Below are 25090 nucleotides of genomic sequence, written 5' to 3' on the forward strand. Positions count from 1 at the left end.
AAATATCATCATGATTGCTATTAGTGGGAGATACTTCATCTAACATATTACATAACTAAACAAAATATATATGAAATAAATAAATAAATATATAGAGGCATAAACATAAACTTATATTAATTGCATAAGTATGTAATGAATAGTGTATAATGTATATTGTAAACTTATGAATAGCAATACAATACAGTCTCTATTAATACTTCTGTAATATAGGTTTAATTGTTATATTGTCATTTAATCCAGGTTCAGTTGAGGTATCAGTTAAAAATCTGCCATCTAACTTCGTTCTGACCTGACTATCCCCATATTTATCTATGTGCCTGTATAATGCATTGGTACTTTTTTTCCTTATAGCATATATATGATCATAAATTCTCTTTTTAAACATTCTTTCTGTTTTGCCTATGTAGAAGCTTGGACAGGTCATACATTTGGCCATATATATGATGTTCCTAGTATTACAATTACCATACTGAAATATTACCTTGGACCTGTTAACATTCTCCAAAGTAATACCCTCAATTTCCAATATGGCATGACACTGTCCACAACTTCCACATCGTCTTGTACCTCTTCTCTGTTTATTAATTTTCCTAATCATGTTATTCCTCTCTAAAATCATTTTTACATTCCTTCCCATTTTATATACAAATAGAGAGGTCTCTCCGACTATATTTTTTATCTCATTGTCAACTGTAAGTATGTTCCAATTCCTACTTAATATATATTTTATTTGTTTTACTTGAGGTGTGTATTCCAAAATACAAGCCCTTTTGTACCTTTCAACTGTATTACTAACAGTCATGGTACATATTAGCTGTTAGTTTCCTAACACAGGAGAATATTTCTTCCCTCACTCACTGATTACATACTTCTTAATTTCATCCAATAACTTCAAAGGGTACCCCCTGGAGCTGAATAATGTTTTTATATAATCTATTTCTTCCAGCATTTCTAAATATGAGAACGTCATCCTTGCTGCTCGTATACACTGTCCTCTAACTATATTCTTTTTCATTTTTTGAGGATGATTGCTGGAATATTCCAAACAATTATTGCAAAAAGTACTTTTCCTATGAATACGAGACTTGAAGCCATTACTTGTACTGGATATGTATGTATCTAAACATGCAATACCCTCAGTAATATAAGTATGTGTAAATTTTAGATAATTAGTCGTGTTGTTTAAATAATCAATGAAATTATCTATTGTGTGTTCTGGACCATCCCATATGATAAAAATATCGTCCAAAAATCTTGAATAGTATCTTTTATACTTGAGGTGTGCGCTTTTGAAAATGTTTTTGGTTTCCCAGTCTAGCATAACCAGGTTAGCAAATATAGGGGCACACACTGCCCCCGTTGCCACTCCTCTGGTTTGTTTATAAAGTTCGCCTTCAAAGTATATATAATTGTACTCTAGTACAATAGACATACGTTCCATTATTAGACTAATCTGATCCCACTCTAAACTAGAATACTGTCTAACACTATTACAAAAACTTTCTAATCCTTCCTGTTTGGGGACACATGAAAATAAGTCTATCACATCAACTGTGATATAATACCACTAATAGCAATCATGATGATATTTTTATCACATTCATTGTTGATTTTGTTTATAGCTAATACAATAGAGAATATATTATGCGACTGAAAAGAGCTGGAGTTTCTTCAATCTGGCAGCATATGACAGATTTTGGAGTCCCTTTATCCTTTTGGTGAGGAACTTTTGGGGTCTCTCCAATTGCTGCAGATGTCGGGTGAGATACACCCCGAATGGGGCATTGTACTCGATCATTGGTCTGATAAGTGAAGAGTACAGGGGAACAATGACCTCACTAGATCTGGATGTGAATGCCTTCATGATCAGGTGGGCAATGTAGAAGGTCTTTCTAACCACTTTAGCAACGTGAGTGTCAAAAGAAAGGCCACTGTCAACCTGGGTCCCCAGGTCCCTGATAACCTCTTCTGTGCTTAGTGGATTGCCACCTATATGGTAGCTTAGGGTTACCTTGTTTTTCCCGAAGGGTATGACTATACATTTTTGGCGTTTAACTTCAGGCCATGGCTCTGGCACCAGCTATCTGTTTCCGTGAGTCCCTTCTGAAGGATATCCGTGTCTGATGCACTTTCCACTATGGCCCAGTTTGCAGTCATCTGCAAACTTTGTCAGCCAAAGTCCTCCCATGTTGGCCTGTACTTCTGAGAAGTAGATGCCGAACAATAGGGGGCCAAGGACTGAGCCCTGTGGGACACCACTTGTGACCGGCTTGGAGTCTGACATAGCGCCAGCAACTCTAACCTTGTGGGTTCTGTCCTTAAGCCAGTTTGCAACCCATCTTGTGACATATGGGTTTACATTTAAGCTGGTAAGTTTTTCTACAATACCCGAGTGGGATATTGTGTCGAAAGCCTTTGCAAGGTCAAGGTAGGCTGTATGGACTGCCTTTCCCTCATCAATGGCCTTGGTGACTGTTTCGAAGAAGTTGACCAAGTTCAAAAGGCATGATCTGCCCTTGACAAAGCCAAACTGGGTCGGGTCCAATGTTTGCAAGTCCCCTATATCTTTGTTTATGAGCTCCATTATGATCCTCTCCATAGTTTTGCAGACTAGACTTGTTAAGCTTATGGGGCGGTAATTACCAGGGTCCGTAGAGGCACCACCTTTGTGGAGTGGGACCACAGTTGCCATACGCCACTCCTTGGGCACGTATCCTGTGGTAAGGCTGAGATTAAACAGCTGCCTTATGTGCGGGTTTAATTCCTCATTTAGCTCATGTAGCACACAGCCGGGGATACCATCCGGTCCCATTGATGCTGTGTTTTTAGCTTTAGAGAGAGCAGCTTTCACCTGCGCATTTGAGATGTCTGGGAGGCTACACTCTGCTGGGATAGTTATTTCTCCTTTGGGGGGGAGAGGGGGGTGAAGTTTGCACTGAACCTGTCTGCCAGTATGTTGGCAATGTCTGTGGGTTCAGTGATTTTTGTATCATTTTGGACTAATTCTGAGCATATCTGGGAGTTTCCACCCAGGTTCCTGACATAGCTGAAAAAGGCCTTATGATTGTCCTTTGAATCCATGGCAATTTTTCTTTCAAAATTGGCCTTAGTTGATTTTATGAGTGCTCGTATTTTTTTACTAATAATGATCAGGGGTGACTTCCCTTTTATGGATTTTGTTCTATCATGTAATAGCTTTCTCCTCTTATTGTAAAGTTTGTTAATGGCTGGGGTCCACCAGACTGGATGTTTGCCCTTTGTGGAAAGAGTCTTGGTTTTATTTGGGATTGCCTGATCCATGCAGTCCTGGAGGTGTTCATAGAAGGCATTTATAAGGGCTTCCGCAGCTTGGGTTGTGGTTTCCACTGGCTCAGGGGCCTTGAAGGATACCACACCAGTCTTGAGTAGTGTGAAGTTTGCTTTAGAGAAGTTCTTCACTGTGGTCTTTTTTGTTTGGGGTGGGGGCAGGATGTGGATTTCCAGTGAGATTAGTTTATGATCAGATCTCACCAATGAGGGATATACTTCCGGTGTGGAGCATTTTGTCCCCATGTTTGTGATAATGAGATCTAGTATATTTTCTCCTCTCATGGGAACAGTGACTAGCTGTTCCATGGCATTTGAATTTATGAACTCCAGGAACCGTTGGGCTAGAAAGTTAGGGCTTGAGTAATGTTCCCAGTCTATATTCGGGTAGTTGAAGTCACCCAATATGATGGTGTTTGGAGATACATTTATACCCTCCATATATATATATATATATATATATACATTTTATAAAAGGATTGTATTAGATACGAGTCGGCATAATGTATTTATAATATATGTAGCACAACATATTGCACAATTATTTATGTCTAGTTTATCTTGCACACATTTTTGTATAATTAAGAGTAGACTGTTTACGTAGTTTTTTATATAGTTTTTCAAGCAGTTTCAATGTGTATATATGAAATGTGCATTTCTCTTTAAATGAAGGGATGTTGGCACCTAAAATAGTATTTAAATGTTTGATTAATTAAATTAAGATATTCTGAGAAAGTCCACACTACAGTGGATGAAAGTACTAAATCTGAACATTTTATGCATTAAACCAGTAGAATTTTATCTTGTTGGTGTCCGTTTTTCTTCTAAGGAATCCAGCATTCTTGAGCGTCCTTTTAAAGAACGCCAAGGAGGCACTCTGTTCGACATGTATGGGCAGTCTATTCCAGAGTATGGGGAGTCTCTGGGTCAGTAACCTATCCCTCCAGCATGTTTTGTTCATTGTGATGACAAGGTTTAGATTGCTGGAGCATGTGGCTCTGAGGGATTTGGATTTCTTTAAGTGGAGCATGTCCAACAGCTTAGGGTTTGACATGCCTTGTATGTTAAGCAAAGATCGCCTCTGAGTAGATGATATGCCACAGAGTATAGCTGGAGTTTTTTTAGACAGTCAGTATAGGGCATCTTTTAGTGAGGTATTTCTGTGGCCTTTCCAGCTGTTGCAGATGTGTTGTGAGGTACATACCAAATTGGGCGTTGTACTCTATAATGGGTCTAATGAGGGATGAGTACAGTGGGACAATGACCTCCTTTTTTCTGAATGAAAAGCCCTTAGTGATGAGGTGTGCCACATAGGATTTCCTGACTGTTGTGGCAATGTGGTTATCAAAGGTGAGACCTCTGTCCACCTGTGTCCCTAAGTCTCTCATCACACTTTTGGTATTTAGTGTACTGTCATCTATGTCGTAATTCATGGGTACATGTTTTTTCCCAAAGGGGATAACTCTTGGCATTAAGCTTGAGCCCATGGCTCTGGCACCAAGCATCTGTTTCTGTAAGGCCCTTTAGTAGATTATCCACATCATCTGGGGATTCAGTAATGGCTCCCAGTTTGCAGTCATCTGCGAACTTTGTTAGCCAGAGTCCCTTAGTGTTGGCCTGTACTTCAGAGAAGTAGATGCCAAAAAAGAGCGGTCCAAGGACTGAACCCTGAGATACTCCATTATGTCACTTGTCTGGAGCTAGATTTGGAGTCCCCTACGTTTACAGTCTGGGTTCTGTCAGTAAGCTAGTTGGCAACCCATCGAGTGATGTAGGGATTTATGCCCAGCTTAGTAAGTTTATCTATGATTCCAGAGTAGGGATTGTGTCAAAGGCCTTGGCGAGGTCCAGATAGGCTGTGTGGACCGCCTTACCCTTGTCCACAGCTCTGGAGACTGGTTCGAAGAAGTCAGTCAGGTTCAGGAGACAAGATCGTCCCTTCACGAACCCAAACTGGGTGGGGTCCAGTGTTTGAAGGTTGCCAATGTCTTTGTTTATAAGTTCCATGATAATGCTTTCCATGGCCTTGCAGATCAGGCTCGTCAGACTGATGGGACGGTAGTTCCCGGAATCCAAGGTCCCATTTGGGTTGCAAGGTTAGGCTTACAAAGGCCTTAGTGGGTTTTTTTGCATAGTATGCTCCTATGAACATCAGATCCTATGAACTGTCAAAAATATTGTGAAGTATTTTTACTTATAGTATAGATAATTGCAAAGTATATACCGTGAAGTAAGCATATAAATAGAGGACCATTTAGAAATCTCTTACTGGGAACTTGCTTTAGAATTTTTTTAAAACAAAACCATGTTTATTATGTTTTTCACAAGGAAAGTTGATACATATGTACAATTAATGAACTTACAATTTTAAAAATTAGAAGAAGAGAGAAGATATGAACAACTTGAGTGCTATCATCTTAATTTTTACACAGCTTTACTATTTATAATGTTTTCAAAATTTATGAAGGTATACATATTCACTCAATGGTACACCAGTCACTGAAATCAATGTATACATTGCTATATAAGTGAAAGACACAAACACAAGTTTCAGTCTCAAGAAAAAAACACACAGAAAAAGAGGCAACAGAATCAATGAATTCATTCAGTATCTTTTCACTCATGCAGAACACATCAAATACAATTCAGTTACATTTCATTCAAGTACGTCAGAATAAAACTACTAGAATTATTGTTACTTCTAACTCAGTATGTCCTATCTCCATGAATTCCCATTTACACAGGTACCTTAGTGCATCCTAGCATTCTCATTTCTGTTTGCACAGGTATCTTAATGTGTCCTATCTCTACCCATTCCCATTTGCAATGGTGCCATAGTGTGTCCTTTCTCTATTTATATCTGATTGCACGCATACCTTTGTGTATCCTATCTCTACCCATTCCCATTTGCAATGGTGCCATAGTGTGTCCTTTCTCTACTTATATCTGTTTGCACGTGTCCCTTTGTGTATCCTATCTCTGCTCATTCCCATTTGCAATGGTGCCATAGTGTGTCCTTTCTCTACTTATATCTGTTTGCACGTGTACTTTTGTGTATTCCATCTCTGCTCATTTCCATTTGCAATGGTGTCATAGTGTGTCCTTTCCCTACTTATATCTGTTTGCATGTGTACCTTTGTGTATCCTATCTCTGTTCATTTCATTCCTATTTGCAATGGTTCCATAGTATGTTCTTTCTCTACTTACATCTGTTTGCACGTGCACCTTTGTGTATCCTATCTCTGCTCATTCCCATTTGCAATACTGCCATAGTGTGTCCTTTCTTTACTTATATCTGTTTGCACGTGCACCTTTGTGTATCCTATATCTGCTCATTCCCATTTGCAATACTGCCATAGTGTGTCCTTTCTCTACTTATATCTGTTTGCACGTGTACCTTTGTGTATCCTATCTCTGCTCATTCCCATTTGCAATGGTGCCATAGTGTGTCCTTTCTCTATTTATATCTGTTTGCACATGTACCTTTGTGTATTCTGTCTCTGCTCATTCCCATTTGCAATGGTGCCATAGTGTGTCCTTTCTCTAATTATATCTGTTTGCATGTGTACCTTTGTGTATCCTATTTCTGCTCATTTCTATTTGCAACAGTGCCATAGTGTGTCCTTTCCCTACTTATATCTGTTTGTACGTGTACCTTTGTGTATCCTATCTCTACCCATTCCCATTTGCAATGGTGCCATAGTGTGTCCTTTCCCTACTTATATCTGTTTGTACGTGTACCTTTGTGTATCCTATCTCTACCCATTCCCATTTGCAATGGTGCCATAGTGTGTCCTTTCTCTACTTATATCTGTTTACATGTGTCCCTTTGTGTATCCTATCTCTGCTCATTCCCATTTGCAATGGTGCCATAGTGTGTCCTTTCTCTACTTAGATCTGTTTGCATGTGTACCTTTGTGTATCCTATCTCTGCTCATTCCATTTGCAATGGTGCCATAGTGTGTTCTTTCTCTACTTATATCTGTTTGCACATGTACCTTTGTGTGTCCTATCTCTACCCATTCCCATTTGCAATGGTGCCATAGTGTGTCCTTTCTCTACTTATATCTGTTTGCATGTGTACCTTTGTGTGTCCTATCCCTACCCATTCCAATTTGCAATGGTGCCAAAGTGTGTCCTTTCTCTACTTATATCTGTTTCCATGTGCACCGTTGTGTATTTGCAAATTGAAATGAGTAGAGATAGAATGCACTAAGGTATCAGTGCAAATGACAATGCATGGAGATAGGGAACTCAAAGGAACCAGTGCAAATAGAAATGAGTAGAGATTGGTGTGATGTCCCCTCTCTGGGCCAGTAATCAAGGTGCCTGATTCCTCACCACTGACACTGAAGAGAAATGTTCATTTGGAACAAAAAGAGATACAGTATTTTCAGATGCAGCTCTCTGCTTCAAGCACAATTTCCCTTAAGAACAGACAGGGAACACACTCAGTCCGGGGTCTGGGGATCATTCTCTGTCTCCCTCCAGGCAGGGGCGGCTCGTGGCATCGGACTGCAGCCCCCTCAGCAAAAAAAAAGAAAAAGTACCTTTTTGTGTGTAGTAGACAGTATTCTTTTTTTTGTTTACTTTGTCTCCGAGTCCGCGACTTGGCAAGTTCCTTCCTGCCTCGGCAGGTACGCGCATGCGCACTTTAACAGCCTCGGGTTGTGGCGGTTTTAAATAAAGACTTTTTTTTGTTTTTCTTGCAGCCCGGTGATCTAATGTAGGCATCAGTGTGATGCCCAGCAGTCTATGCGGTTCCAAACCACATAGAATTGGAAAGGGTTCGGACTGCGACGTTCGCAGGCATGTACATGACGTGCTTGGGCTAAATGCTGCTGATTGGTTGTCACTCTCTTCCCGGGCTTTATGTGCTGGGAAAAGAGTGAGAATCAATTCAAACAGTTTCAGTTGTGGACTGAATGATTCGTGATCGGTCATACGGTCAAACTCTAAGGATTTACCTATTTTTATATATTTATTTGGGCGGCCTATCTATATTAATTTTTTGGCAGCTGTGCTGAAGAAGAAAAGTGAAGAAAGAAGTAGAATAATAATACATTAGAAGAAGAAGATAGAAGAACAGAGTAGAGTAGAGTACAGAGAGTTTTCTTCTTGGTGGTAAGGTAACTGACACTTTTTATAAATCTCAGCATTCAGGGCATAATGCATTAGTACTATATCAGATGGCATTTTTTATACATTACCTTTAACAACAGTTTTTAAGAATGCACATATGAATTATTTAGAGTAATTTTTAATTTAATAGATGTCATATATTATATTTCTTAACTGAGATAAGGGTTTATGTAGTAATAGTAGGTTTACTTCCTAGTGAATTAATGTGTTCACGTTTATTCATGATAGCTCATTGTTACTAATTTATTGGTATTTTTAAATCTGGCTGGGTGATTGGTTTATTTAATTATGTGATGATATGCAGGGGTTATTTAAACAATTGAATATTTACAATGGTTCTGTGTTCTGACAAAGTCCCATTTTGTATTAGAGACAAAAATACTAAACCTGTGTGTTTTTATTTTTTAATAAATCATGTCAGTAGATTTTCTGAAGGTCATATCATATGTCTTTCCATTGTCATTTTGTATGGAATTTCTTACTGTTGGCCACTGGCTTTTATAATTTAATGCTCTTTCAGCACAGATCTCCCAGAGTAGCTAATTGCTACACTGTCATCAAACCGGAAGTCCAAATAACCGCATCCTTATGCAAATTAGGTATATTTTTATGAATGGATTGTCTCGTGCCATTCTAATGTAGTTCTGATATTGTTTTCTATTACTTATGGTGTTACTGCAATGGTATAGGGAGGTTTAAGTTAAGATCTTTTAGGTTTCTAGCTTGATTATGTGGCTGAACTAATATTATTTCATGTAGACTTCTAGTTTAGGGGTTGATTTGCTGATAATGCTGTTTTTCAGTTGTTTTGTTGCAATCTATGTTTTGTTTTATTTTTACTTTTGTATTTTTTTAAACTCAACTTTCACCTCAGTGTGGTCTGTTTTATGAAAATCTACTTGCTTTGCATGCATGTGTTTTAACACATACTGTGAGTAAATGTTTTTCTTCTTTTTGTTTGAATGGAGTCAAGTTATGGTGACTTGACTTGGGCAGAGTGGTGCTAAATACCCTATGATGCTTACAGAAAATGTATACACTATCAGACTTAGTATGGTCTTTGGTAATGATGTGCGGCAATCTGAAAGAGCAGCTTTCAAGTATATGCAATACTACTTTTAATACTCCAGTGAATTTTAATAATTATTCAGCCAGTTAAAACAATATAGGCCCTTGAGGGTATTCAGTTTTTAATGCTCACACCAATATTACGGGCAGTAAACTAGGTGTCGTACTAGGTAAATGCAAGCGTGAGAGTAACAGGGAGGGATGCTGAATATATATATTAGTGTAATAGACAATGGTTATAAGGGATGCTGAATATATATATTAGTGTAATAGACAATGGTTATAATAAGAAGAAAACTAGGAAATTTGATGAACCAAAACAAGACAGAAAAATGTCACGGTCAGCTGATGTGATATTCCATAGACCACTGTAAAAGAACAAGAAGGAGGTCTAAAGTATGGCAGAACACAAAGGTTTGAACGAGAACAGTGTACAGAAGAACTATAAGGCCAAGTAAATGAATAATTGAATGTAATAAAAAGGAGAGGGAAGAGTTGCTAGGATGTGGAGTAAAAGTTCAAAGAGAAAAGAAATATACACATTAGAAAAATAAGAGCAGCTTGTAACTATTTAAGTGGATCAAGTTACCAAACAGTTAAAAGAGCATTTAAATTGGTAGCTGAGCCTTGACAGACAGTAGGAACCCTTGCACGCATGTCTGCATATGTCCAGGAAATGTTAATTCTATCATCTGGCTGAACAGTCTCCCTACTGGTAGACCATTTTGACTCATACTAGCAAGATTCCAGTGGAGTGAAGTTACCTTAAATGTTATATCAGCCCTGTATCTTTGATAATTATTTCAGTATTGTTAGAGTTAGGGTATTCTTAGTGAATTAACTATAGTACATTAAGGTAGAAATAAGGCCTGAAAATATAGAGTCAGATGTGTATACATTCAGTTTCAGAGAAAGACAGTTTATTAGAAAGGAAAGATACAGAAATACAGTGTTCCTTTCTCAAGGGAAAGATACAATCTTGCTGGCTACAGAAGGTTCCCTTTTCAAGGGAAATATGTACATAACAATGGAATGCTAGGTAAAGAGGCAAATACAAGGCCAGGCTTGGTAACCAAGGATAAAGAGGCATGTAGCATTACAGGGTTTTGGTATTATCAAAATATACAGCAGATACAATTAGTGAGGTCAGTTAGTTTGGCCTGACATACAGAAAAGATTAAATATTCAGTATTTCAGAAAGGAAGTTAAATACAGACACTCAAGTATGAGTACAGAAGACAGGTCCAATAAAAACTGTTTCAGTTTATGTTATTCAGGAAAATCACAATATACCTGCAGAAACGTTGGATACATTTAGCAGCGTTGGCTGGGTTCAATACCTGGCAGTGAAATATATTGTGGTAATACAGCATTTTATTCTAGCAGCTTTCCAACATTATACAAGCAATGTTTAAAATGTGTCCCTGGTTTTTGGGCTTTTGTCCCCTCCCCCCTAAATAAATGTTGGCTTTGTCTGGATTTCTTGTGCTGCAAAGTTCAGAGATACAGCTGAGTGTCAAGTAGATTTTACAAGGAGCTGAGAGCTGCAGGGGAACAAATGTTTAGAGCTGCTTATGCCGAGTTTGCTTACATTGTAAATAGCACAACAGGTAGTGTACTTGCTTTTGATGCAGAAGGCTGTGGGTTCTACTTCCACAGTAGGTCGATCCATTGCTGATACTGTACTCTGTTTTAAAGGGGATGGATGCTGCAGTTCTCTTTGGTGAAGATACTTAGTAACTATGAACCTGTTATCAGTTTGCCATCCATACCCTATTGCTATACAATGACATATAAAGTTGTTTGCTAGCAGTAACCTCTTCATTAGTTAACATATTTCTTTAATGTGGAATTATTTAGATGGCTTTTACTTATTCAGAGATTGTGCATATTTACTGATACTGGTGGACTGTTGAAGTTTGAGTAGACTTTTATAGGTTCATAGGTTCATACTAGGCTATCTGCCCTAGGGCATTTATAAGCCTAGCCAGAGTATGTTTGGCTTTCGCCACCCATTTTAAATTAATTTTGCTATGCCCTTTTTCGAGGTTAGTATACTGTGCCTCTGTCTAACAGTGACACAGAAGTGATACCCGGGGTAAACCTACGATCTCCCATCCACTCATCAAGATTCCTCTTGAAAAGAGTCAATGAGGGACTCTGCCTAACCTGGACTGGGATTTTATTCCAGAGTGAAGGGAGCCTCTGGGTTATGAATCTGTCCCTCCAGCATGTCCTATTTATTTCAGTGCTGAGGTTCAAGTCTCGGCGTGTAGCTCGATGGGATTTGGATTTTTGAGGTGCAGCATGTCCCTTAATTCGGGTTGGACATGGCCTTATCGTCAGGCACAGGTCACCTCTGAGCAGGCGGTATGCCACTGAGTAGAGCTGGAGTTTCTTTAACCGGGCAGCATATGGCATCTGTTTGAGCCCTTTGATCCTCTTGGTGAGGTATTTTTGGGGTCTTTCCAGTTGCTGCAGGTGTTTGGTAAGGTACATCCCAAAAGGGGCATTGTACTCAATTATGGGCCTGATGAGGGATGAGTAAAGAGGCACGATGACCTCCCCTAATCTAGATGTGAATCCCTTCATGATTAGGTGGGCTATATAAAATGTTTTTCTAACCACTTTGGCCACGTGGTTGTCAAATGAGAGATTGCTATCAACTTGGGTCCCCAGGTCCCTAGTTACTTCTTCTGTACTTAATGGATTACCACCTATATGGTAATTTGTGGGCACTTTGTTTTTGCCAAAGGGGATGACTATACACTTTTTGGCGTTTAGCTTGAGGCCATGGCTCTGGCACCAGTTGTCTGTTTCTACGAGGCCCTTTTGGAGGATGCTTGTGTCGGCTGGAGAGTCGATTATGGTGCCCAGTTTGCAGTCATCTGCGAACTTGGTCAGCCGCAGTCCTTCCGTGTTGGCCTGTACCTCCGAGAAATATATACCAAACAAGAGAGGTCCCAGGACTGAGCCTTGTGGGACGCCACTTGTAACTGGTTTGGAGTCTGACATGGCTCCAGCAATTCTAACCATGTGGGTTCTGTCCTTGAGCCAGTTTGCAACCCATCTAGTGACATAGGAGTTTATATTTAAGCTGGTGAGCTTATCTATAATGCCCGAGTGGGGTATTGTATCGAAGGCTTTTGCAAGGTCCAGATAGGCTGTGTGGACCACCTTCCCTTCGTCAATGGCCTTGGTGACTGTTTCAAAGAAGTCAACCAGGTTTAAGAGGCAGGATCTGCCCTTAACAAAGCCAAACTGGGTAGGATCCAGTGTCTGTAGGTCCCCAATATCTTTATTTATGAGGTCCATGATGATCCTTTCCATAGCTTTGCAGACCAAGCTAGTCAGGCTTATGGGGCGATAGTTTCCAGGGTCCGTTGAGGCACCACCTTTGTGGAGAGGGACCACTGTTGCTGTACGCCTCTCTTTGGGTACATATCCTGTAGTAAGGCTGAGATTGAACAGTAGTTTTATGTTTGGGTTTAGCTCTTCTTGGAGTTTATGTAGGACGCAGCCTGGGACACCGTCTGGTCCCATTGATGCTGTGTTTTTTGCTTTGGAGAGGGCGGCTCCCACCTGAGCATCTGAGATGTCACGGGGGCAGCACTCTGCTGGGATAGATATTTGCCCTTTTGGTGGGGAGGGGGGGGGAGAAGTTTGCGCTGAACCTGTCAGCTAGGATGTTGGCAATGTCTGTGGGATCAATGTATTTTTTGTCATTTTGGCCTAATTCTGAGCATATCTGGGAATTCCCACCCAGGTTCCTAACATAACTAAAGAAAGCCTTGTGATTATCCTTAGTGTCCTGTGCAATTTTTCTCTCGAAGCTGGCCTTTGACGATTTTATGAGTGCCCTTAGTTTTTTGCTAATACTGATCAGAGATGCCTTCCCTTTTTGGGATTTTGCTCTATCATGTAGTAGCTTCCTCCTTCTATTGTATAGTTTGTTTATGGCTGGGGTCCACCAGACAGGTCGTCTGCCTTTGGAGGATTGGGTCTTGGTTTTATTTGGGATTGCATGATCCATGCAGTCCTGAAGGTGCTCATAGAATGCATTTATAAAGGATTCTGCGGTCTGGGCCGTATTTTCCACAGGCCCGGGGGCTTTGAAGGATTCCGCCTCGGTTTTGAGGAGTGTGAAATTTGCTTTAGAGAAGTTTTTCACTGTGGTTTTCTGGGCAGGGGGTGGGGTCGGGATGTGAATATCCAGTGAGATCAGTTTATGGTCTGATCTTACCAGTGAGGGATACACTTCTGGTCTGGAGCATAGAGTCCCCATGTTGGTGATGATCAGGTCCAGTATGTTTTCCCCTCTTGTGGGAGTGGTAACAAGTTGTTCCATAGCATTTGAGTTTATGAATTCTAGGAACCTTTGGGCAAGGGTGCTGGAGCTAGAGTAATGCTCCCAATCTATGTTTGGGTAGTTGAAGTCGCCCAATATAATGGTGTTCGGAGAGACCTTCATATTTTCCAGTGTTCTCAGGAAGGCCGAGTGGGGTTCCTGGGTGGTCTGTAGCAGGTTATAAACTGGAAGGCAGTTTTACCCACTGTTAGTTGCACATGGATAGTCTCTGATGCTTCGTGCTTTACCACCAACCTGGAGGTGTGGGTATCTTTGATGAATATCGATACTCCCCCTCCTTTTGTGGTTCGGTCCAAGTTTTGGGGCCGAAAAGCATGGTATGAGGTATAACCTGGTAGTGCTGGGGTGCTCTCGGGACCCCTGAACCAGGTTTCTGTTACTGCACAGATATTGATGTTCTCCATGCTAAGGAGAGTTTCGAGTGCGTGCATCTTGAGGTTTAGACTTCTAGCGTTAAGTAGCATTACTCTTAGTTTCTTATCCCTTGTGATACCTATGGAGGTGGGTTTGTCTTTTGAGCCTTGCCTAAAAAAGGCACTATGGGGGTAGCAAGAGCCTTTGCCAATATCCGAAAGCCCAGGAGTGACAGGTGCAAGCCGTCCCTAGCAAAGCATCGTGGCTTGTCTTGCATATCATCCCAAGCTGATAGGCATTAGATCCCCTTTGAATGACACCAATACTTAAGCCAATTGTTGAAATTGATCATAGGTTCATAGGTTCATAGGTTCATAGGTTCATAGGTTCATACTAGGCTATCTGCCCAAGGGCATTTATAAGCCTAGCCCATAGTTATGTGGCTTTCGCCACCCCTTTAGTTTGAATAAAAACTATGCCTATCATTTTGCTGTGCCTCTGTCAAGCAGTGACGCTGAAGTAATCCCTGGGGTATATCTGCAATCTCCCATCCATTGGTCAAGATTCCTCTTGAAGAAGACCAGAGAGGTGCTCTGCCTCACATGTATAATCTTGTCTTCATACTGTGGCATCATTCTTGGTGAGGGTAAGATGCTACTCAAGGTCAGGGTCATACCAGCCTGGGCTACATGCTCAGAGAGCTCCTCTATGTCTCTTTTCATGTAGTCCAGGGAGGTACGTCTCAGGTCATTCACACCAGCATGGACAATGACTGAGTCATATTTGTACTTGCCTTGGAGTGACCTGAGTGCTTGTGTTATGTGGCGGATCCTAGCGCCAGACAGGCTGCTCACCGTGACCTTCTCCTTGTTCAGCCTGGTGAGCGGGACGTCAGTGTGCCTGACGATAGTGTCACCTATTACAAGTGTATCAGGTGTGTTGTTTAGCCTTAAGGGCTGTGACTGTTCGGCACACTGGCTTTGTGAGATATGTGTTGCACGTGTTTTTTTTTTGGGTAGCGGTTGCTTGGGTGTCTGCTTTGGAGGTCTCTGCTGCTTAGGCAGATCTTTATTTAGAACCTCCGAGTATGTTTTTGTGTGATTATGTGTTTGGTTTGCTGTTGTGGTAGGTCTATGTGAGACTGGAATTGTAGTGAGTGTGGTTTCCTTCTCCTCCTGACTGGTTTTGCCAGTACTGAGTTGAGAGAGCTTAGCCTCCAGTTTGGCTATATGGTTGCATCTCTCACATGTGTTGGAATTTGTTGGGAGAAGGAGAGGGTTGTCTGTGTACATGAGGCAGTTGTAACATTGCCTCAAAATTCCCATATTCACCAGCTGGACCAGAGAGGAGATTGACAACTGACCTTTGGACATGCTAGAATAATATTGGGAATTCCTTTATAATTGAAAACAAGGGCCAATGGGGAGCGAGGGTGTAGTGCTTTTAATTTTTAGTGCTGACTTATAATTGCTTTAGTGAGCAAGTGCCAGGTAACAAGTGCAATGTGTTACAGGTAACTTAAATGCAAAAACGACAAACAGTAACTTTCTTTCAAGCAAAGCAAGGAAATAAGTACAGTAAGCAATGCATATATCACTAGGGATCCACAGAAGCGCTGAGAAGCCACGTTTTTGGTGGAATTAGCGTTCCAGGGAAATAACAAGCATACAAACAAAGCTAGATTCAGCAGGCTTGGATCTAGTCTATGCTACAGCAAACAAGGTGTACCAATTTCAGTAAGATACAGTTCAAATATTCAGGCACTATAAGCCTTTAACCAGAAATTCCCAGCTCAGAAGGGCAGAGTCCAGCCTCTCCTTCTACAAGAGTGCAGACCACGAACCCTCTTAATGTAAAATAACTGGCCTGAAAGCCCAAGTGCTTAAACCAGAATTAATACACTTTTAGAATAACAGACACTGAGCCCTCAATCAGCAGTTCCCAACTTAGAAGGATGTAAGCTACCTCTTCTGCCACTACAGTGCAGACCACAAACCCTCTCAATGTAAAACTGGTCTGAAGACCAAGTGTTTAAACTAAAAGGCTTAGAATGAGTTACACCAAGCAGTAATAAATACAATTGAGAACGTTTAAGATGACACAAAAGCAAAATAAAGTAGGAAGAAACACAAGTACAGTAAAAGCAGAAGAAATTTTTTTTTTTTTTTTTTTTTTTTAGAAAAGTAGCAAAAGCAGTAGTAAAGTAGTAAATACAATTCTCATGCAGTGCAAGCTGGCACACTTGAATATGTAGCAATATTCGTCCAAACACAGTTTGAAAAAATGTAATTAAATTAAAAAGGACTAAAAACAAGTGCAGAAAGGGTTTATTAGGTAGAATGCGGTAAAGAGATGTCCTAGGGGAGTGTATTAGATCAAATCTACAGTGGGGCGGGCACTGCAAAAGCCACCAAATTTAAACTACAACCAAGAATAGGGAGGGGGGTGGGGGAACAGTTTCAACACAGATGTAAGGAATGTGCAAATTATAAAAAATATATATACTGTTTTCTATAGATTTACAGAGCAGTAAGACACAGATATCAAGCAGACAATTTAGCTCTATAATACAGAATAACACAGAAAATATACTCAGCTCTATAAACTTGAAGATAGTTCTGTAAGGCTGTCTCTCAAACTAAGGTTCCAGTTTGAATACAGGTTGTTAATTAAAAGGAGACACAGCACTAGCTAAATTATATCAGCTGAAAGACAAGGCAGGAAATGAGGGGGTGGGGGCAGTTTCAACACAGATGTAAGGAATGTGCAAATTATAAACAAATATATATACTGTTTTCTATAGATATATCAAGCAGACAATTTAGATCTATAATACAGAATAACACAGAAAATATACTCTGCTCTATAAACTTGAAGATAGTTCTGTAAGGCTGTCTCTCAAACTAAGGTTCCAGTTTGAATACAGGTTGTTAATTAAAAGGAGACACAGCACTAGCTAAATTATATCAGCTGAAAGACAAGGCAGGAAATGAGGGGGGTGGGGCAGTTTCAACACAGATGTAAGGAATGTGCAAATTATAAAAAAATATATATACTGTTTTCTATAGATTTGCAGAGCAGTAAGACACAGATATCAAGCAGACAATTTAGCTCTATAATACAGAATAACACAGAAAATATACTTAGCTCTATAAACTTGAATATAGTTCTGTAAGGCTGTCTCTCAAACTAAGGTTCCAGTTTGAATACAGGTTGTTATGATGGAAATGTTCTGAATTGGGCAGTTCAACTGTACTGTATTGTACAAGAAATATAATTTAATACAGTCAGGAAGGTGTATCAAAGAGCATGTGTATGTTTCGTGTTCAAGGAGCCTATGATTTGAAAACAGCCCAAAATTAATCTTTATCTGCCACTGGCAAAATGTATTTATTTTGAATGTGGGTTTCAATGCTGTTTCAATGAATGTGAGTTTCAAGGGCAGAGAAGTTTTAATGCTAAGTCTTTTTTCATTGGGAGACTGCATTGCTTTGTTTAGCAGATATCTATTAGGGTTTATGCTGTAAAATATAAAATAAAACTTTCAAATGAAATCCATATCATCGCAGAAGTAAAGCAGTATGCACATTACAGTGTTTATGGCAAATGGGGCAAAATAACCAAGGAATGGGACATTGGAATGGCTGCAGGGGGGATGCTCCATTCGACCATGATTTTGTGAGGGGGGGAAGGGCATCAAACTCTGAACTATACCTCTCAACTGTCCAGACTTTTGCAGAATGAATAGATTTTTGCTTCTTATTTTTGGTTTGTTCCTCATAAAATGTGTGGTTTTCTGACAAATCATTTAGGAATGAAGTCACTAAATAATGACAGACATTGAGTTTCAGACGTCATAACCTTCAGAAAAATGCATGCTAAAGCAAGACCTGTTCTATCAACTGTCTTTAGTACTGTTTGTATGTTCCCCCAATATATTTGGCCATATCCAGATTTCCTGCATTAAGAGGTTGAGAGGTACATGCAAATAAATTGCTTTATAGAATTAGGAATATCCAAACCTCTCAACTGTCTCCAATTTTGGCTCAAAATGTTGCTCTCCCCTTAATAATCCCTCTGCAAAATGGCAATTTTGGAAGAAAACGTGGAGGGTTTACAATTATAAATAACTGTAATAATCAGAGTTATAGATTACTTTTATTTCAGAAATGCATTTAAATGCTTATTTTGTCAGCTGCTCAAGTTAACAGTACTAATTTTAAAAAAGGTGTCCCTGTATTGTGTGGCAATTTTATATTTTTGCATAACATATTTGGTCTGTTTTTCATAAAATTGTGGCTTTCTGTCAAATTAGTAGCAAATCATTAAAGATTGAAGTTAGAAAATAATGGCAGACATTTGAGTTTTAGATTTCACACCCTTCAAAAATTCATACTCATGCAAGACCTACTACTATTCTATTATCTTTCTAAGTTTATAAGAGCAATATTTAAAAATTGTCTTTATTTTTGGGCCTGTGTCCCACTTCTATGTATGGCTTTGTCCAGATTTCTTGCTCTGATGTTGAGAGGTATGAGTGTCAGAGCCATCACCGTCAGCCAGAGACATTTCAAACTATGACCTACTTGTTGCACTCCACTCCCCATTGTAGTGGCTCTAGATGTGTCCAAGCAAGACAAGGGGCAGTTATGCAGTGTAAGTGTGCAGAGTATTCCCCCATCCAAGGTAGACCACAAGTATGACCGTGGCTTTTCATGTCCTTGATTTTGCAGAATGTCCTGGTTTTCTGTCATATTCTTATACTGTTGATTTATGCTTATTATTATTATTCAGAAAATGCATGCTGTTGCAGTACCCTGTTGCTCTGTATTAAAGTAGCAATGCTTTAATGTCCATCAGGTAAGCTTGTCGGAGATTGTAAGATGCAAGTAAGCTTTAATAAGCATACTATTAAAGAATTTCCAACACTGAAAGCCTTTTCATTGTTGCCATGCAGAGAATATTTACATAACTAGATAATGAATAAGCCTTAGGTATTGAAATGCATATGACAGTATTTGTAATAAAGGACAGGATTACAGTATTTTCAGAAGCTCATTACGTTTGTTGGAGACTTGCAGTTATCTTTGCAGGCTTTACCCGTAAACTAAACAGAATGCCTATCTAGCATGTGTGGTCCATAACTTGTGCAGTAATCCTTTAAGCAATTTATCTTGAGCTTGTTTCTTGTTTGCTGTTCATTTCTTACTTTGATCATGTGTTCTCCGTGAAACAAGTAGACAGTTGTCAGGCAACAGGTCTTTTTTGGATAAGAAACATTTTTACAAGTGGGAGTATCACAGAGATTGCTACTTTCAGCATGTTACTTGATAATTTTATAAAGCTGAATATACATTATAATTAGAACTGCAGCACAAGGAGAAGTGGTTTGAGCTGAGTGCTGCTTGTTTTTTTTATACTTGATTTTGACTGGCATTCCAATAATGTATTTAAAAAGCAATTTATTTTTTCATGCCTCACAACCTTTGTGTTTCCATCTAGATATTAAGTAAGTTGTCATGTAGCCAATGCATTAAAATATTTTTTTCTTCTATACTTCATTTTGTCTTGATTGGACTCTTGTAATGACAGTTTGGCACCCAGGGCAGCGTATTTAATTTAAAATTCCAGTTGTTGTGGTTTTGAGCATAGCCCCACCCCTTTCTCATTGGTCACACCCCTCCCCATTGGCCCCACCCATTCAGCTGTCTCTTATAGCCCCCCTTTAATTAGAAGTCACCAGCCGCCACTGCCTCCAGGTCCTCAGAAAGACTCCCCACTGGCATAGTTATAGAGTTGAGTCCTCAGCTGAGTGTTCAAGCCAAGTCCTCCAGCACCCTCTCTGTAAAACCAGTGCTTCTTGTCCCTGCTCCAAGCAGCTGACGCACACACACACACACACACACACACACACACACACACACACACACACACACACACACACACACACACATACACACACCTGGGAAAGGCTGACATAGATTTAGTAGCTATGCCCCCTTCTTCCCACATTATAGGTAATATGGTAATTACTGCCACCACTAAGGTAGTTGCTGCCACCAGATACTCCAAACCAGCTAATCTAAAGCCCTTACAAGGGTACCCAATTATACTGAGTGAAATTAATATTAATACAAATGGTGGTGTTTTGACAAATGCAGTAAGGCTTTCAGGAGTGGCCAGACAGTCAACAAATAGATATGAGTACTCTCAAAGGTTAGAATATTCTCTAAAGGACCAGCCAGCATGAAAAGTTTAAATATGTTTAATAATAAATAATAAAAAATGAAAATACTAAATATCTATTTATAATAAACACCAGAGTTTCAACAACAGGAAATATTAAAATAACACAGATGGATAGACTCACACAGATACAGAAAAATAGCACTTATCTAATAGGTTCATAGGTAGGTACTAGGCTATCACCCCAATGGCATAAGTATTTTATTTTATTTATTTTATTTATTTTACATTTGTTAACCGGGCTAGTCTAACTGGATATATTTCCATTTTCAGCAGAGGCCCGGGGAGAAAAGCTCCACACATAGACAACGAGGTATAACAAAACAGATTACACTCAGCTAGGACTTTGACAATGAAAATAATTATCAAAAGAAAAGGACTTTAAATTCCTAGACAATGTAAATAGCAACATGTTAAGGCTTATTACATCTTTTAAAACCAAGAAGAGAAAGTATAAGACCAAGGAAGAGGAAACAATGATAAATGGAGAGAGCAGATTTATAAAAGATATATAGTTTCTGGAATAGAGTCAAAGCCATATAGAGGAAAGATATAGGGGGATATAAGTAAGCCTAGCCAACAAGGTTCCCTGGCTTACACCACCCAAGAAAGTTATTTTCCTGTGCCCCTGTCGAGCAGACCCACAGAAGTGATCCCTGGGGTGTATTTCTTATTTCCCATCCACTCATCAAGATTTTTCTTGAAGAGTGTCAATGAGGAACTTTGGTTGACATTGATGGGTAGCATGTTTCAGAGTATGGGAAGTCTCTGGGACAGGAAACTATCCCTCCAGCATATCCTGTTTATTGTGATGACAAGGTTTAGATCCCTAGAGAGTGTAGCTCAGAGGGATTGGGATTTCTTTAGGTGTAATATGTCCAACAGCTCTGGGTTTGACATATCTTTATAAGTTAGGCAGCGGTCACCTTAGAGTAGGCGATATGCTATGGAGTAAAGCTGGAGTTTTTTGAGATGATCAGTGTAGGGTATCTGCTTCAGGCCAGTAATCCTCTTTGTGAGGTACTTCTGTGACCTTTTCAGCTGCTGCAGATGTCTTGTGAGGTACATTCCAAAAGGCGTGTTGTACTCTATAATGGGTCTAATGAGTGTTGAGTAGAGAGGAACAATGAACTCTTTTTCCTGGATAAGAACCCTTTTGTGATGAGGTGTGCCACATAGAAGGATTTCCTGACTACTGTGGCGATGTGATTATCAAAGGAGAGACTACTGTCCACCTGGGTCCCAAGGTCTCTTATCACACATTTGGCATTAAGTAGACTGCCTCCTATGTGGTAGTTCATGGGTATAGAGTTTTTACCAATGGGGATGACAATGCACTTTTTGGCATTGAGCTTGAGGCCATGGCTCTGACACCAGGCATCTGTCTCAGCGAGATCCTTTTGTAGGATAGCCACATCGTTTGGGGACTCAACTATGGCTCCTAGTTTGCAGTCATCTGTGAACTTCATTAGTCAAAGGCCTTCTGTGTTAGCCTGTACTTCAGAGAAGTAGTTACCAAACAGGAGAGGTCCCAGGATTGAACCCTGAGGTACTCCATTTTTCACTGGTTTGAAGTCAGATTTGGAGTCTGCAACTTTTACAGTGTGGGTTCTTTCAGTGAGCCAGTTGGTACCTCATCTTGTGACATAGAGATTTATACCTAGTTTAGTGAGTTTAGCTATAATTCCAAAAGGGAGGATGGTGTCAAAATCCTTGGCAAAGTCAAGATAGGCTGCGTGAACCACCTTACCCTCATCTACGGCTTTGGTGACTGCCTCAAAGAAGTCAATCAGGTTCAGGAGGCGTGCTCTGCCTTTCACAAACCCGAACTGGGTGGGGTCCAGAGTTTGGAGGTTACCAATGTCTTTGTTTATGAGTTGCATGATGATACATTCCATGGCCTTGCAGACAAGGCTCATCAGGCTAACAGGGCTATAGTTTTCAGGATCAGTGGTAGCTCCCCATTGTGAAATGGGATAACTGTTGCTGTGCATCATTCAGCGGGCACAAAGCCTGATGTGAGGCTATGATTGAACATGGTGCTTAGGTGGGTTGCCAATTTGTTCTGACATTTGTGTAAAACGCAGCCTGGGATGTTGTCCAGTCCCATGGATGCTTGTTTTTGGCTTTAGAAAGTGCAGCTTTTACCTGCATAGTTGTCCTCAGACAAAAAACAAATGAGGAAAAATACAAAAAGTGCTGAGAATTGCACCAGGATACTCCAACACACGAATACAACAAATATAAATGCTGTTCTTGAAGCAAAGGAAATTTATTTAATGAAACATAGTACTTGTAAAGCGCTTTTCGTCCCACTTAATAGTGGGACTTCTTCAGACAAACGAATGTTCTCAACTGATGTTTAAATAACCCTGTCCTACATTTGATAGGACCACACATAATTGATACAATTAAAATCAAAGTAACAGTTGGTGGTTTAAAGTAGTAGTTAAAGCAAAAGATGCTGCATTAACACTGTGTGCAAAACCATCATGTAACACAATGTGTTCAACAAATCGAACACAAACATGAACTGCCCATACAATCCCAACAACAGGAACAATATTCGAGGGAAGAGGGGGAGGTAACTGCTGTAACTTCTACTGAAGCTCTGTGTTTAAATCATGATGCTGTTACTATTTTCAAAATGCAATATTGTAGGGATTTGGAAGATTATGATAGGGGGGACCTCTTCACTAGGGATAAGGAAAAACATGTCCGGTTTCTACAACCATATAGAAACACACCCAAAAGAAAACGTCCAAGATCAATACTCAAGAAAACCCTCACTTCTAGTACTGATACTTCAGGGGAAGATTCCTCCTCCTGATTTGAAGTAGATACATTGGGATCCACTGGCTCCCCAGCACAGAAGAGAAGAAATTCCAGTACCCCTTTAGAATTAAACCAAAAAGGAGGAGGGGGGCAGAAAACATAGGAAATGTGGACAATATGGAGGGATTACTTCAACTGTATGTAAGAAAACAATAAATGAAAATGTGCTGAATATATCATCCTACCCCCTCTCTTCCTTGGAGGTGGATATTCTCAATAAAGGATTGTCATTTATACCTGGCTCTTTTGTGTCTGAGGAAAGCTTTGCTAAAGATGTGATTGCATTTTGTAGAAACCTTAACTTGAAATTATTTTTTCAGGATAAAGAATCTAAGGGTGTAAATGAAGAATTTAGATATCATAAATCGACCTTTACTCCCCCAATGAAGCATAATGTATTTATGTTCCAAAATTCCATTCTCAAGGACCTGCACTTTTTTTCTAGGGAAAGCCAAGTTAGGACTCATAATGTTTCCAAGATTGAGATGACTGCAATTTCTAGACTAGCAAACAATCATGAACTAGTCATTCTAAGGCCAGACAAAGGAGGGGTGGTGGTGGTCCAAGACTGGATACAATACGATCAGGAAGCTAATAAACAACTTGCAGATGGTAGATATTATGTACATCTTACATATAATCACACCCCACATTTCAAAAAGCAGATTGATGAATTCTTATCCCTAGCAGTGGAATAGGGTATTATTACAGATACTACCAGAAAACACCTAATGATATCAGACCCTAACAATCAATATATATATTTTCTGCTGAAAATTCATAAAAATCTTCGTAACCCTCCAGGAAAACCTATAGTATCTGGGAAGGGCTCCCTAAATGAACCTTTGTCTCAATATCTTAAGAAGTATCTTAAACCACTTCTTAAATGGGTAAGGGCCCGCCTTAGGGACACTACAGAATTTCTTCAGGTCATCTCTGAAATGCAATTGGAGGCAGGTTGTTTAATCTGTACCTTAGATGTTAAAGCCCTATATACCAACATTCCACACTGGGCTGGGATTGAAGCATTAGAATACTCGTTAAACAGGTCAGAGCTATACCAACCTGGCTTCAGTACACTTCTTATCTGTCTTAGCGAGCATGTACTCATCAAAAATGTCTTCTTCTATCATGACAAATGCTGTTTACAGATTCAAGGTACAGCAAGGGGGGGAATCTTTTGCCCCCATATATGTTGACCTATTTATGGCATATATAGAGGAGCAAATTATATACAATACCTCCCACAATCTGTACATGGATGAAATAGACATTTGGAAAAGATATTTGGATGATTGCTGGATGGTATGGAGATCAGATGTGGAACACCTTTATGAATTTGTTAGTTATTTGAATGAAAATAAATGGGGGATTGAGTTTACGGTAAACCAAGATAAGGAATGGATAACCTTTTTGGATGTAATGGTCATCAAAGCTCCTGATAACACATTGATTACCAAGGTTTACCGTAAATTCCCAGAATATAATTCCCTTCTCCATGCCACCAGCTATCATCCTCCACATATCTGTAAAAATATACTAAAGTCACAATACATGAGGATTAAATGTATATGCTCGGATAATGACACATATAAGCATTTCAGAGATGACCTTACCCTTAGGTTTAAAGAAAGGGGTTACAAAGCAGGCTATGTTCATCAAGCTACAAATAAGGTAGAAAATATATATATATATATATATATATATATATATATATATATATATATATATATAGAGAGAAAATTTCCTTCAATGTAAAAGCCAAGA

The sequence above is a fragment of the Protopterus annectens genome, chromosome 2.part1 (genome assembly GCF_019279795.1).
Source record: "Protopterus annectens isolate FY-2018-M chromosome 2.part1, PAN1.0, whole genome shotgun sequence".
NCBI lineage: Eukaryota > Metazoa > Chordata > Ceratodontiformes > Protopteridae > Protopterus > Protopterus annectens.